Source organism: Lucilia sericata, unplaced genomic scaffold (genome assembly GCF_015586225.1).
Source record: "Lucilia sericata isolate MDLA Ls3-8-SP2 unplaced genomic scaffold, ASM1558622v1 Contig000044F_arrow, whole genome shotgun sequence".
Classification (NCBI taxonomy): domain Eukaryota; kingdom Metazoa; phylum Arthropoda; class Insecta; order Diptera; family Calliphoridae; genus Lucilia; species Lucilia sericata.
In genome coordinates, this window is record NW_023994082.1 from 152,813 (window position 1) to 167,724 (window position 14,912).

The following is a 14,912-nucleotide window of genomic DNA, read 5'->3' on the forward strand; positions in this document are numbered from 1 at the left end:
AGTTAGTTAGTTAGTTAGTTAGTTAGTTAGTTAGTTAGTTAGTTAGTTAGTTTAGTTAGTTAGTTAGGTAGTTAGTTAGTTATTTAGTTAGTTAGTTAGTTAGTTAGTTAGTAGTGTTAGTTAGTTAGTTAGTTATTTCGTAGTTAGTTAGTTGGTAGTTAGTAGTTAGTTAGTTAGTTAGTTAGTAGTTAGTAGTTAGTTAGTTAGTAGTTGTAGTTAGTTAGTAGTTAGTTAGTAGTTAGTTAGTTAGTTAGTTAGTTAGTTAGTTAGTTAGTTAGTTAGTTAGTTAGTTAGTTAGTTAGTTAGTATTAGTTAGTTAGTTAGTTAGTTAGTAGTAGTTAGTTAGTTAGTTAGTTAGTTTAGTTAGTAGTTAGTTAGTTCGTTAGTTAGTAGTTAGTGTAGTAGTTAGTTAGTTAGTTAGTTAGTAGTTAGTTAGTTAGTTAGGTTAGTTAGTTAGTTAGTAGTTAGTTAGTTCGTTTAGTTAGTTAGTTAGTTAGTTAGTTAGTGTAGTTAGTTAGTTAGTTAGTTAGTTAGTTAGTTAGTTAGTTAGTTAGTTAGTAGTTAGTTAGTTAGTTAGTTAGTTAGGTTAGTTAGTTAGTGTTAGTTAGTTAGTAGTTAGTTAGTTAGTAGTTAGTTAGTTAGTTAGTTAGTTAGTTAGTGAGTTAGTTAGTTAGTAGTTAGTTAGTTAGTAGTTAGTTAGTTTAGTTAGTTAGTTAGTTAAGTTAGTTAGTTAGTTAGTTAGTTAGTTAGTTAGTTAGTTAGTTAGTTAGTTAGTTAGTTAGTTAGTTAGTTAGTTAGTTAGTTAGTTGTTAGTTAGTTAGTTAGTTAGTTAGTTAGTTAGTTAGTTAGTTAGTTAGTTAGTTAGTTAGTTAGTTAGTAGTTAGTTAGTTAGTTAGTAGTTAGTTAGTTAGTTAGTTAGTTAGTTAGTTAGTAGTTAGTTAGTTAGTTAGTTAGTTAGTAGTTAGTAGTTAGTTAGTTAGTTAGTTAGTTAGTTAGTTAGTTAGTTAGTATTAGTTAGTTAGTTAGTTAGTTAGTTAGTTAGTTAGTTAGTTAGTAGTTAGTTAGTTAGTTAGTTACGTATATACATCAACTCTGAAGGAGCTGATCGCTCCTTACCAGTGCTCCCTGTGGGATTTCGAATTCGAATGATTTTATTATAGAACCTGAAATTCTACTTATTCCAGTTGTATACTAAATGAGCGTTATATATTCACATAAGAATATCCCAAACTTTAAATACTATAAAAACAAACTCATAAGTCGCAATGGAAAAAAATATTCAGTCGTACATTGATAAAGTAGATAATACTGGTGCTGATGGTGGTATTATGGTCACATGGTTTATTGGTTTAGTTTCTTTTGTTCTTTTGTACTGGCGTCATTGCAATGATAAATTGTTCATGACATAAAAACAACAATAAGAATAAAAAAACAAAGAGAAACCGAAAGATAGAGTTAAGAATTATGATAAAGTTAATATCACTAGAAAAATACAGTAGTGGTAGTGGATATTTACCACATAAGCAAGTACTATAGTTTTTGTTTTTAGAGACCGAGAAATATTAACCAAATATGTATATGAAATTTAAATAAATGTTTTGAATTTAGAAAAATGATTTGCAGTTTCAAAAGAAGAAAATATTTTTAAATTATAGAAAATTTATTGAAATAATATATAAAATTTTTAAATTAAAAATTCGATGGAACAATTTTGCTCATACAAAAAGACAATTTTCAAAATTGTGTGACTTAAAAAAACATAATTTAAAATACAAACAACTTGTTTGTATACAATAAGTACAACAAAATTATTCTGTTAAATAAATACATATTTTTTTTTTTTGCTCATAACACTTAACAATGTAATTAAATATTTATTTATTTTTCTCTTTTCAGTGCCGTGTACGTACAACTCTATGTCAATGTGCTTTTACATTTTTCTCGTATATTTTCTACAAATTTCTGAATCAATCCTTTAGGTAATTTACATACATGTTGTGTTGCCTTTTATACATTTGCTACATATGTTAACAGGTACTTTTTGCATTACATATGAAATTTTCTTGATTGCCGTCAGGCATTATTTAAGAGAAACAAAATAATTATTTTTTTATTTATATGTATAAGTATATAGGTAGTATATGTTTATTAGGTACGTTCAGATTTTATTATATAAATTTTAAAATATGTATAATGATTTCGGAAAAAGGCAATATTTGCTGAGACAAATTAGTTATGTCTGAATGAGAGCCCAAGTAAATATATTTAAAAACAATACCCTAATGTTGGTATATATACATCAAAGTGCATTGTTCTAAGAATATATTGTGAAGGATATAAGTACTTTGATAAATTGTAAAGAAATTATGTTGAATTTTAAGAGATAGTTTATAATTATATCATTGTTATTTCTATTACATAAATATAACAAAAAGCTTACTAATAAATTAATTTTAACATTTAGTTACAAAACGATTATTTTAAATTAATAGGATCAAATTAATGTCATTTAATTTCTTTAAAATTCCCGGAAATTGCTGTTTAAATTAAAGTGTTAATAAGAAGATACATTAAGGCATCAAATAAGTAATTTAATAAAAATGAAATATACAATTTAATTATATATTATTCGAGCAGTTTTACAAAGAACCTGCGTATCCTTTAAGTTTAAAGAGAAGAAATTAATTTAAAATTTAGTATTTTTCCTCACCTCATCTTTATGTCATGAAGTAAAAAATTAGGAATAAATTGTTTTATCTTATCATCTTTCTTTAAATATCCTTTTCTATATAGTACCTTTGAAAAAGTTAGTTGTCCCGACAGATGTAATAAATTGCACAATTTGTAATCATTGTGTCTGCAATATGTGATTACATCAAGGATTTCTAAATGATAGGTTAAGTAATTTCGCCTATGCCACCTCATACTGCAGGGTTTGAGCGATCCCATCCTATTTCTTTTGTTTACAAAATATGTTAACTCTTCATGACAACAACAGAAGACTAAGCTATATACATACATAAAACTTATTTACTTATAGAGTGTACTAACACTGGAATATAGTCTAGCTTTAATAATAGAATAAAGCATATCCTGGACTATGAAATACATTACAGCTTTGATTATATGATAGATCATAATCACTACTTGGAACAGAGGATGATCTAAACTGTAGAATATACGATAGCCTACACTATAGCCTACTCTATAGTATAACGTGGACTATAATCTGGACAGTAGTATGGACTATATAATATCCTACTTTGTGGACTATAGAGTAAACTGGTCATAATCTGATCAGTAGATCAGTAGAGGTGACCATAGTCTGGACTAAAGAGTAGACTGTAGTCTGGAATATAGAGCAAACAAAAGTCTGAAATATAGTCTGGACTATAGGGTAGACAATGAATAGTATAGACTATTATCTGGATTATAAAGTCGACTATAGTTTGAACTATAGAGTATTCTATTGTGTGGACTAGAGAGTATACTTTAGTGTGGACTATAGAGTAGACTATAGTCTATACAGTAGAGTAAACTATAGTCTATACTGTAGAGTGGACTATAGTCTATACTATAGAATAGACTATAGTTAATACTATAGAGTAGACTATAGTCTATAATATAGAGTAGACTATAGTCTATACTATAGAGTAGACTACAGTCAATACTATAGAGTAGACTATAGTCTATATTATATAGTAGACTATAGTCTATACTATAGAGTAGACTATAGTCTATACTATAGAGTAGACTATCGTCTATACTATAGAGTAGACTATAGTCTATACTATAGAGTAGACTATAGTCTATATTATAGAGTAGACTATAGTCTATATTATAGAGTAGACTATAGTCTATATTATAGAGTAGACTATAGTCTATACTATAGAGTATGTCTATGGTCTAGTCTTAAATATAGTCTGGACTATAGGGTAGACAATAAATAGTATAGACTATTATCTGGACTATAAGTCGACTATAGTTTGAACTATAGAGTAGGCTATAGTCTGCCTATAGAGTAGACTATAGCCTGCACTATAGAGTATTCTATTGTGTGGACTATAGAGTATACTTTAGTGTAGACTGTAGAGTAGACTATGGTCTATACTATAGAGTATACTACAGCCCATACTATAGAGTAGACTATAGTCTATACTATAGAATAGACTATAGTCTATACTATAGAATAGACTATAGTCTATACTATAGAATAGACTATAGTCTATATTATAGAATAGACTATAGTCTATACTATAGAATAGACTATAGTCTATACTATAGAATAGACTATAGTCTATACTATAGAATAGACTATAGTCTATACTATACAATAGACTATAGTCTATACTATAGAATAGACTATAGTCTATACTTTAAAGTATACTATAGTCTATACTATAGAGTGGACTATATTCTATATTATAGAGTAGACTGCAGTCTATACTATAGAGTAGACTATAGTCTATACTATAGAGTAGACTATAATCTATACTATAGAGTAGGCTAAAGTCTGGACTATAGACTAGACCATAGTCTGAACTATAAAGTAGACTAAATTCTGGCATTTAGAGTAGACAATACTCTGGACAATAAAGTAGACTATAGAGTAGACATTAGTCTGGACTATAAGTAGACTTTAGAGCACACTATAGTCTGGACTATAGAGTATACTTTATTCTGGAGTATAGAGTAGACTGTTGTCTGGACTATAAACTAGCCTGGACTGTAGAATAGAATACAATCTGGATAGGAAAATAGAACAAACTATAGTGTAGACTTATAATAAAAGCTTACAAAAAACCTAAATCATTGTTAAGTATAGTATTAAGTATATAATTTAAAAACTCATATATAAAATTATAACACTCTTAAAATAAATGAGAAAATATATACATTTAATTCTTGTTCTTTTTTTTAATGTTATTAAATTTTTAATTTCTAATTAAATGGTGGCAGTGTAATTGTTGGCATTTCTTTTGTCTTCTTGTCATCTTTAATATTCTTTTCAGTTTAGCTCTTTTTCAAAATTTTATTATAATACGTTTATCTTTTTAAATATTACCGTCTTTTTAAATATTAACAAGTCATTAAATATATTGTAGGAATTCTATGTAAAGAGACGTTCTGGTGATGTTCTAAAAATAAAAATTTCCTTATTTTTCAAGTTATTATAAACAGAATATTATTTATTTTAAGATGCTTAAAGGATTAATAAATATTTATGTGCATTTTTTGCTTGGAAATTAAATTACTATGTATAGAGATTTTTATAACTACAAAAACTAAGCTAAATTATATAATCTATTATTAGTAATAAAGGATTTTGTAATTTCTTAATGCAAATAAATAATTTTAAGATTTTTTTAAGAAATTAGCATAAGTTGTTTAGGTACAAATTTTAGATTTTTTATGATAAATAATTTTGTTTTGAAAAATTAAGATGTATACAGTTTTTCTAGCTTCAATTTTTAAATGACCTAAAAGCTTTACACAATAGCTAGAGAATTGTTGTCATTTATTTTCTTAAATAAAATCTTCGTTTTGAATAATTTAGGTTATCTTATCACAATATATGCATCAGTTTAAAATGAGAAAACCACATTTTTTAAATAATAATACTATTTATGCAAAGAAATAAAAAATTATTACATTTTGCTAAAAAAAAAAGAAAAAAGAAGTAAAATAAAACTCATATATAAACCCATTTATTTTACCACAATATTTGTATTTAAATAAAATATTTATTATATAATTTCAAATGTACTTAAATGTGTATGTATTCGTATCTGTAGCATGGTTTGTGGGTGTGTTTATATTCACTCATTTGTGGTAAAGTTTACCAACATTTGATATCATCTTACGCATATTTATTTAAATAAAATCAGAGTTTCTTAAAGCTAAATCTATTGCTAATCTGGCCATGTTATTCACGGTTATGCGATATGATGAACACTCAGAAAATTTATAATTTCTTTTATTTTTAATGGAAAAATTATTCGATAATTGAAAATTTTGTAAAATATTTATAGTTACAGAAATCTCTATATTTGTATTTTATATTAAAGTTCACGTCATACTTTTTTTCTTCAAAATTTTTATTCTTAAATCTACTTTAATAGTAACTGACATCATATCTATTTTTACAACATATTTAGTTAAATTTAACTACATTTAAAATAAGTTTAGAATCACTGCAGTAGTAAATGATACAGGGTTTAAATATGAATATGAAAAGGTCTCATTCTTTTTGATCACAAAAAATACAACGTACGTTAACATTTTAAATATACACTTTTAACAGAACACAGTTCAGCTTTAGTAACATTATATTCATTATAGTATACGATACACTGAATATTAACTGTTTCTATAACATAATGCTGTTCAGTTAAAAGTTAACAAAAAAGAAAAAAAAAACTACAAATACATGATAATATTTGGTTGTCTATATTATAAGCTTGCTGCAAATATCTGTATGTCTCCATATAAAGTGTATGTATCTAAATATTTACATATACAAAAATATCTATTATGCACACGTCAGCCATAACGATTATGTTAATATATTTTTTATGAGTGCAGCTTATTTTAACCATTAACTAAATTTTTTGTTTGCAAACTAAAATTTTTATCATTCAAACTTTGTTACATCATCATCAGCAGCAACAGCATCAAAAAAGCTGTGCCGAGATATTTATACATATAGATCCCTACAGTTCGGAATACATGTTTTGAATTCGACATTTTGTGTCACATTTTTAGTTATGCTTATATCCTTTAGATCTACCTAAGTACTGCCTAAAAAGCGTACTTTATTTCTTGGTAAACTGCAGGGATTTTATATACAAATACTTCCATCTATATTATAGACATACACAAGTATAATGTGAGTTTTTTGTTTGTTTATCAAGTTTTTTATTTTTTTCGTTTAGCGTTTCATGTGATGGGAGTATTTCTATATGAGTTTCATGAGCTTTTTTACCATGAAAAATTTTATACGTATTTATGCATCGTTGTGCTCGTCTGTTTACCCAGCAGCACTGCATGTTTTGTTTAATTCTAATTTAATTATAGTTTATTATAGCTAAGTTATAGATAAGTTCTAGTTCAGTTCTAGTTCAGTTCTAGTTCAGTTCTAGTTCAGTTCTAGTTCAGTTCTAGTTCAGTTCAGTTCAGTCTCAGTTCTAGTTCAGTTCTAGTTCAGTTCTAGTTCAGTTATAGTCTAGTTCAGTTCTCATTCAGTTCTAGTTCAGTTCTAGTTCAGTTCTAGTTCAGTTCTAGTTCAGTTCTAGTTCAGTTCTAGTTCAGTTCTAGTTCAGTTCTAGTTCAGTTCTAGTTCAGTTCTAGTCAGTTCTAGTTCAGTTCTAGTTCAGTTCTAGTTCAGTTCTAGTTCAGTTCTAGTTCAGTTCTAGTTCAGTTCTAGTTCAGTTCTAGTTCAGTTCTAGTTCAGTTCTAGTTCAGTTCTAGTTCAGTCTAGTTCAGTTCTAGTTCAGTTCTAGTCAGTTCTAGTTCAGTTCTAGTTCAGTTCTAGTTCAGTTCTAGTTCAGTTCTAGTTCAGTTCTAGTTCAGTTCTAGTTCAGTTCTAGTTCAGTTCTAGTTCAGTTCTAGTTCAGTTCTAGTTCAGTTCTAGTTCAGTTCTAGTTCAGTTCTAGTTCAGTTCTAGTTCAGTTCTAGTTCAGTTCTAGTTCAGTTCTAGTTCAGTTTAGTTCAGTTCTAGTTCAGTTCTAGTTCAGTTCTAGTTCAGTTCTAGTTCAGTTCTAGTTCAGTTCTAGTTCAGTTCTAGTTCAGTTCTAGTTCAGTTCTAGTTCAGTTCTAGTTCAGTTCTAGTTCAGTTCTAGTTCAGTTCTAGTTCAGTTCTAGTTCAGTTCTAGTTCAGTTCTAGTTCAGTTCTAGTTCAGTTCTAGTTCAGTTCTAGTTCAGTTCTAGTTCAGTTCTAGTTCAGTTCTAGTTCAGTTCTAGTTCAGTTCTAGTTCAGTCTAGTTCAGTTCTAGTTCAGTTCTAGTTCAGTTCTAGTTCAGTTCTAGTTCAGTTCTAGTCAGTTCTAGTTCAGTTCTAGTTCAGTTCTAGTTCAGTTCTAGTTCAGTTCTAGTTCAGTTCTAGTTCAGTTCTAGTTCAGTTCTAGTTCAGTTCTAGTTCAGTTCTAGTTCAGTTCTAGTTCAGTTCTAGTTCAGTTCTAGTTCAGTTCTAGTTCAGTTCTAGTTCAGTCTAGTTCAGTTCTAGTTCAGTTCTAGTTCAGTTCTAGTTCAGTTCTAGTTCAGTTCTAGTTCAGTTCTAGTTCAGTTCTAGTTCAGTTCTAGTTCAGTTCTAGTTCAGTTCTAGTTCAGTTCTAGTTCAGTTCTAGTTCAGTTCTAGTTCAGTTCTAGTTCAGTTCTAGTTCAGTTCTAGTTCAGTTCTAGTTCAGTTCTAGTTCAGTTCTAGTTCAGTTCTAGTTCAGTTTAGTTCAGTTCTAGTTCAGTTCTAGTCAGTTCTAGTTCAGTTCTAGTTCAGTTCTAGTTCAGTTCTAGTCAGTTCTAGTTCAGTTCTAGTTCAGTTTAGTTCAGTTCTAGTTCAGTTCTAGTTCAGTTCTAGTTCAGTTCTAGTTAGTTCTAGTTCAGTTCTAGTTCAGTTCTAGTTCAGTTTCTAGTTCAGTTCTAGTTCAGTTCTAGTTCAGTTCTAGTTCAGTTCTAGTTCAGTTCTAGTTCAGTTCTAGTTCAGTTCTAGTTCAGAGTTCTATTTCAGTTCTAGTTCAGTTCTAGTTCAGTTCTAGTTCAGTTCTAGTTCAGTTCTAGTTCAGTTCTAGTTCAGTTCTAGTTCAGTTCTAGTTCAGTTCTAGTTCAGTTCTAGTTCAGTTCTAGTTCAGTTCTAGTTCAGTTCTAGTTCAGTTCTAGTTCAGTTCTAGTTCAGTTCTAGTTCAGTTCTAGTTCAGTTCTAGTTCAGTTCTAGTTCAGTTCTAGTTCAGTTCTAGTTCAGTTCTAGTTCAGTTCTAGTTCAGTTCTAGTTCAGTTCTAGTTCAGTTCTAGTTCAGTTCTAGTTCAGTTCTAGTCAGTTCTAGTTCGTTCTAGTTCAGTTCTAGTTCAGTTCTAGTTCAGTTCTAGTTCAGTTCTAGTTAGTTCTAGTTCAGTTCTAGTTCAGTTCTAGTTCAGTTCTAGTTCAGTTCTAGTTCAGTTCTAGTTCAGTTCTAGTTCAGTTCTAGTTCAGTTCTAGTTCAGTTCTAGTTCAGTTCTAGTTCAGTTCTAGTTCAGTTCTAGTTCAGTTCTAGTTCAGTTCTAGTTCAGCTAGTTCAGTTCTAGTTCAGTTCTAGTTCAGTTCTAGTTCAGTTCTAGTTCAGTTCTAGTTCAGTTCTAGTTCAGTTCTAGTTCAGTTCTAGTTCAGTTCTAGTTCAGTTCTAGTTCAGTTCTAGTTCAGTTCTAGTTCAGTTCTAGTTCAGTTCTAGTTCAGTTCTAGTTCAGTTCTAGTTCAGTTCTAGTTCAGTTCTAGTTCAGTTCTAGTTCAGTTCTAGTTCAGTTCTAGTTCAGTTCTAGTTCAGTTCTAGTTCAGTTCTAGTTCAGTTCTGTTCAGTTCTAGTTCAGTTCTAGTTCAGTTCTAGTTCAGTTCTAGTTCAGTTCTAGTTCAGTTCTAGTTCAGTTCTAGTTCAGTTCTAGTTCAGTTCTAGTTCAGTTCTAGTTCAGTTCTAGTTCAGTTCTAGTTCAGTTCTAGTTCAGTTCTAGTTCAGTTCTAGTTCAGTTCTAGTTCAGTTCTAGTTCAGTTCTAGTTCAGTTCTAGTTCAGTTCTAGTTCAGTTCTAGTTCAGTTCTAGTTCAGTTCTAGTTAATTCTAGTTCAGTTCTAGTTCAGTTCTAGTTCAGTTCTAGTTCAGTTCTAGTTCAGTTCTAGTTCAGTTCTAGTTCAGTTCTAGTTCAGTTCTAGTTCAGTTCTAGTTCAGTTCTAGTTCAGTTCTAGTTCAGTTCTAGTTCAGTTCTAGTTCAGTTCTAGTTCAGTTCTAGTTCAGTTCTAGTTAAGTTCTAGTTCAGTTCCAGTTCAGTTCTAGTTCAGTTCTAGTTCAGTTCTAGTTCTAGTTCAGTTCTAGTTCAGTTCTAGTTCAGTTCTAGTTCAGTTCTAGTTCAGTTCTAGTTCAGTTCTAGTTCAGTTCTAGTTCAGTTCTAGTTCAGTTCTAGTTCAGTTCTAATTCAGTTCTAGTTCAGTTCTAGGTTAGTTCTACTTCAGTTCTAGTTCAGTTCTACTTCAGTTCTAGTTCAGTTCCAGTTCAGTTTTAGTTAATTTCTTGATGTTGAAAACATTCCATATAAACTACAGGGTATGTTCTTGTATGTATAGTGTTATTATGCCAAATTTACATGTGTATTTTAAGTGCATAAAAATGCCATTATTTTAATAGTAATTTTAAATGGTAAAAAAATATGAAAGAAACTGCTTTATTATAAAAGAGATGTTTTAAAAATCATCTGCATAAAATTTTTTTGGTAAATAAACTTTTTAGTAACTGCAATTTACAGTGCGTTGCACAAAACTGCTTTGAAGGACAACTGGGAATGGTGTTAATGCAAAAGTGATAAATTAGTATATGTGTGTAAGCTTTTATGTTTAGAAAATGGTAATTATTAAAGTTTTTTTTAGTGTTATAATTTAAAGATGAGCATTAAAACACAGCCCTACATTAGCGGTTAGGACAATTTTCAAGAATTTCAATAGATTTAAAATAAGAAATTCGCGATACTAGTTGAATAGCTCTTCGGAGTTGCAATTCTTATGAGAATTAGATTTTAGTTTTTGTAGTCCTTTGAGGTGTTGTTAATGTACTTAAACAAAGCCTTTGTCTTAGTTTCAATTATTTTGTCTGCTCTGAAAATATTTTTATATTTCGAAATCTCTCCAAATCATATGGAATAACAAATGAGGAAAAATTATTTCAAAATTACATGTAATAATTCATCCAAAAAAGTCTTGACAGGAGTTTTTCAATATTTTTGTTTACCAAGTCACCATGTATTATAATTAATTATACAGTAACAAGCAAATATAAGCTACATTTTAATTACATATCAATTAATACAAATCATTTTTCAACATACCAACCACCCCCCAAAAAATAAAAATAAAAAACATAATACTTTTTGTATTACACGTGTGGCATGCTTTTTTCCATTATATGTAAGTATTTTTACAAGCATTAAAAGCAATAAAGTAAAAGTTCTTAAAAGCAAATAAGAATGATATGTAATTATTTCTAAAAACATGACTAGAAAGACAGCATACAATTTAACAACATCATTAAAGTAACTTTTTAAAATAATTACTTATGCTTTTGTTACTTTACTTTGGTAATGTTTAATTTGATTTTTTTAAATTTATTTGTTATTTTCGTTGCTATGTATGCAGAAGTATTGTTTTTAATTAGTTTGTATACTTTTAAGTTGTTTCCTTTTTTGTGTTTAATAATATATATAAAGTTTTCAAATATTTCATTTAAAGGAATTTATGAAATAGAAAGAAAATATTTTAAACACGTTTTTTTAACATAAATTACTTTGGCTTTTAGTTTAAATAACCATCATATAGTGTATGGAATAGAGATGTGAGATATGTATTTTTTTTTCATTTATTTCTAAAAATTCAATGTACCAAACATTTGAACTTAAATGGTATAATTTCTATAGTACACCAGTACTGTGGCCATGATGTTGGAATGCTAACAAAAAACTAAAACAAAATCACATTTGAAATTCAGCTCAACTATATTAGATTTTATTTTGGTGGTTGTTTTTTTTTTTTCATTTTGGTTTTCTTATATACCAAACTGGAAATGTACTTAAGGTTAAATATTATAAGTTAAAAGTAAAAATCTCTTATTTTATACACTTCATACACAATACATTTATTTTCTTAGAAAAGTGTTTTATATTTTTCTTTTTTTTAGTAAATACTCTAAGACCACTTAAAAAATATTCCAGTCTATTTGTAGACTGTCTATGTAACCTAAGGCTTTTTGGTGTTTTTTTCTAGTTTATTTCCTTTTAAAAAAATGATTTTTATAACATGTCCATATAAATGACTTGACTTTTGAGTAAGTTTAGGTTTTTTTATTTTAGTTTCTAATGTGAATAATTTTGTGGAGATTTTCTGTTTTTTTTTTCTTCCTTCATTTGATGTATATTTCAATTTCTTTTTTTTAATATTTTATTACGTAGTTAGTGGGCAAATGGTATTTTCTCTAAGGCTGGGTTTTACATTACAAAGTTAGTTAAGTAGTTTAAACTTTTAATAGGATTTTGTTGCTGATTTTTTTCAATCTATGTAAGGCTTTAAGCTATGAACATGTTAATATATTGTATTTAAATCATGTTTATTTAAAATAAATAAGAATGAATATAGAAAATACAAATATTACCTTTAAGGAGTTTTTTTGCAATTTATAAAAATTTTTGTTTTCAAATGATAAAAATGAAATGGTTCTAGATTTAAAAGTGATTCTTTTAATTTTTTTAAACGTTTGCAATAAGTTAAGCAGATAAACATTAATTAATTTGGTTCTTTAAGAGAAAGACAACAATTTCTAAGTATACTGAACTCTGTTTCCTGGGCAAGAAGATACCGGTGATAGACAGTGTGTTAACCTTCACCGAAAATTTAAATGGAGACACCACATAGATGATAGGATCAAAAAGGCACATCGGTGCTGGGCGATATGTAGGAGAACTATAGGCATGAAATGTGGTCTTATTTCTACTATGACATATTGGTTTTATAAAAGTATAAGTCTAGTCTAGCTTATGTTTCAATAATCTGGTTGACTTCTTTGGACAAAAAGTGTAATATTAAACTACAACAGCGTACATGCTGCTTGGGTACAAGTGGTGCCATAAGCACAACGTCAAGCAAGGCACTAGAAACGTTGCTAGATAATCTACCCATTGAAACTTATTTAAGATATGAGGCGGCACTTACAACCGAACGGCTCATAACATCAGGTGAACTGGCCAAAAGCGGTTATAGGACACGTCACCAATATATACTGGACACATTAGAAGGATATGAACAATCATCGGACGTGCCTAATTGCATATCAGACACACGTCATCAATGTATATTGGACACATTAGAATGTTATGAACAATCATCAGACGTAACTGATCGCATAGCAGACACACGTCATCAATGTATACTGGACACATTAGAAGGCTATGAACAATCATAGGACGTGCCTGATCGCATAGCAGATACAGAATATGTCGGAAACTTTGAAACATTGAGCACAGACAGAATGTGTTGGTCAAGCGGAACAATTCCCATGAACATTGATTGGCAAATTCTTAACAGTTAGGGCCAAGAAACTGAGTTTCTGAACATTGAAAGATAATACATTCAATGGACACTATGTTGTTATTTTTACCAATAAAACTTCAATGAAAAGCAGCACACAACAGGCTCGATAGTGGTCTGTTTCCAAAACATTAATAAATATAATATATAACAGTTTTTAAAAACGCTTCAGCTTCCATTGATAAAAATAGGTTTAGATTCAACTAAGTTACTGATTTATAAGAGTATTAATGTACGAAACCCGTTTTTTACCCGTATCTTAAGAGTTTGAAGGCGTTTGGCGAATTTTATTTATATTTTATTAAATTATTCGAATAAAAACTGTTATTCGTTAATCGTTCGAATAATCGAATAATTTTTAAATTTTATTCGACTACTCGAATGAAAAAATATAGTACATATTTATTTGAATAATTTTAAACACAATAATTGACAACCCTAGTCGTTACACTTCGTACTTAGTACTCAGATAATATACATAAATATGTATAAAATGTGTACAAAAATATCAAAAATTAATGCGTATACTTTATTTCAACTCAATTTAAATATCAATCATACGCTCCGTTAATCTAGAACGTGAATGAAATTGTATATTGCGCCAAAGGATATGCTACAGTTTTTTCACATTTCTAGTAACAAATTAAGTAAATGCTTACAACATTTTCGAAATGTTTTAAAATTTTAGAGATTGTTAATTAATATATAATAAAATTTAAAAAAAAAAATCTCATTTTAACGTTCAATTCCGTATATAAAAATTACAAAAACTAATGCGTATATGTACTTTATTTTAAAACTTAGTTAAGTAGATGACTTTAAAAGGTGTAAAATTTTTGAAATGTTCTGAAATATTAATTATTGTGAATTTTTTTTTAAATGTTTTTTTTAAGTTTTACCAAAAACTGGAGAAAAACTACAACATTTATTCCAAAAAGAATTATTTAATTACCTAGAAAACAATGCTGTGACATTTATATTCCTTCCTTTCATCAAAGCCTATAAAGGGCTGTACACTTCTCATTAATTCTGACACAACACTAACCTAGTTCTACTTTAACTAATGAAAACGGAAACAAGCATTAAACTGCCAACAGCAAAACTGACCCTCATTTCCGTACATCATATAACGTGTTGGACGTATATGCTGTGTAATGTTATTTTTTTTTTCTAGTGTCACGATCTTTATATTATTCTTGACTTTTCTCAGTTTAGTTTCGTATTTTTGCCATTTTTGTTTTCATTTTCATTTAATATAATATAATAATTGGCATTTTTTTTTTCATTGTGGATGTAAGCTGAAAACGTGATTTCATTTCATAAGTGTTTTCTTTACCAAATGGCAGTTAAGTAAAAACAAAAAGTAAATATGTATAAATACACAGTATTTTAAGAAAAAAACTGATAAATATTAAGCATAGAATTTTTTAAATCTTATAAATAATTTGATTTGAAAGAAAATGTAAGAAATACTTTTTTCCCAAAAAGAAAAAACAAAAATATTGACTTTTAAATTTGAACAATGATAATGCACAAATTTAATTTTTTAAGTAATTCATTTTGATTCTTTACAAATCAATATTTAATTTTTATAAACAAATACTGAAAATATTGC

At 28.4% G+C, this 14,912-nt stretch overlaps 1 protein-coding gene across 3 annotated transcripts in view; it reads left to right on the forward strand.

Moving 5' to 3' along the window:
* The window catches only part of LOC119614774, a 169,410-nt gene that overhangs the window by 57,979 nt on the left and 96,519 nt on the right, over nucleotides 1–14,912 (forward strand). Inside the window, exon 2 of one of the 3 annotated variants that reach the window (XM_037970897.1) lies at nucleotides 1,897–2,034. The gene's annotated coding sequence lies outside the window, so the exon portion shown is untranslated. The remainder of the gene's footprint in view (nucleotides 1–1,896; nucleotides 2,035–14,912) is intronic. The other 2 variants (XM_037970889.1, XM_037970884.1) reach the window with 2 other exon arrangements.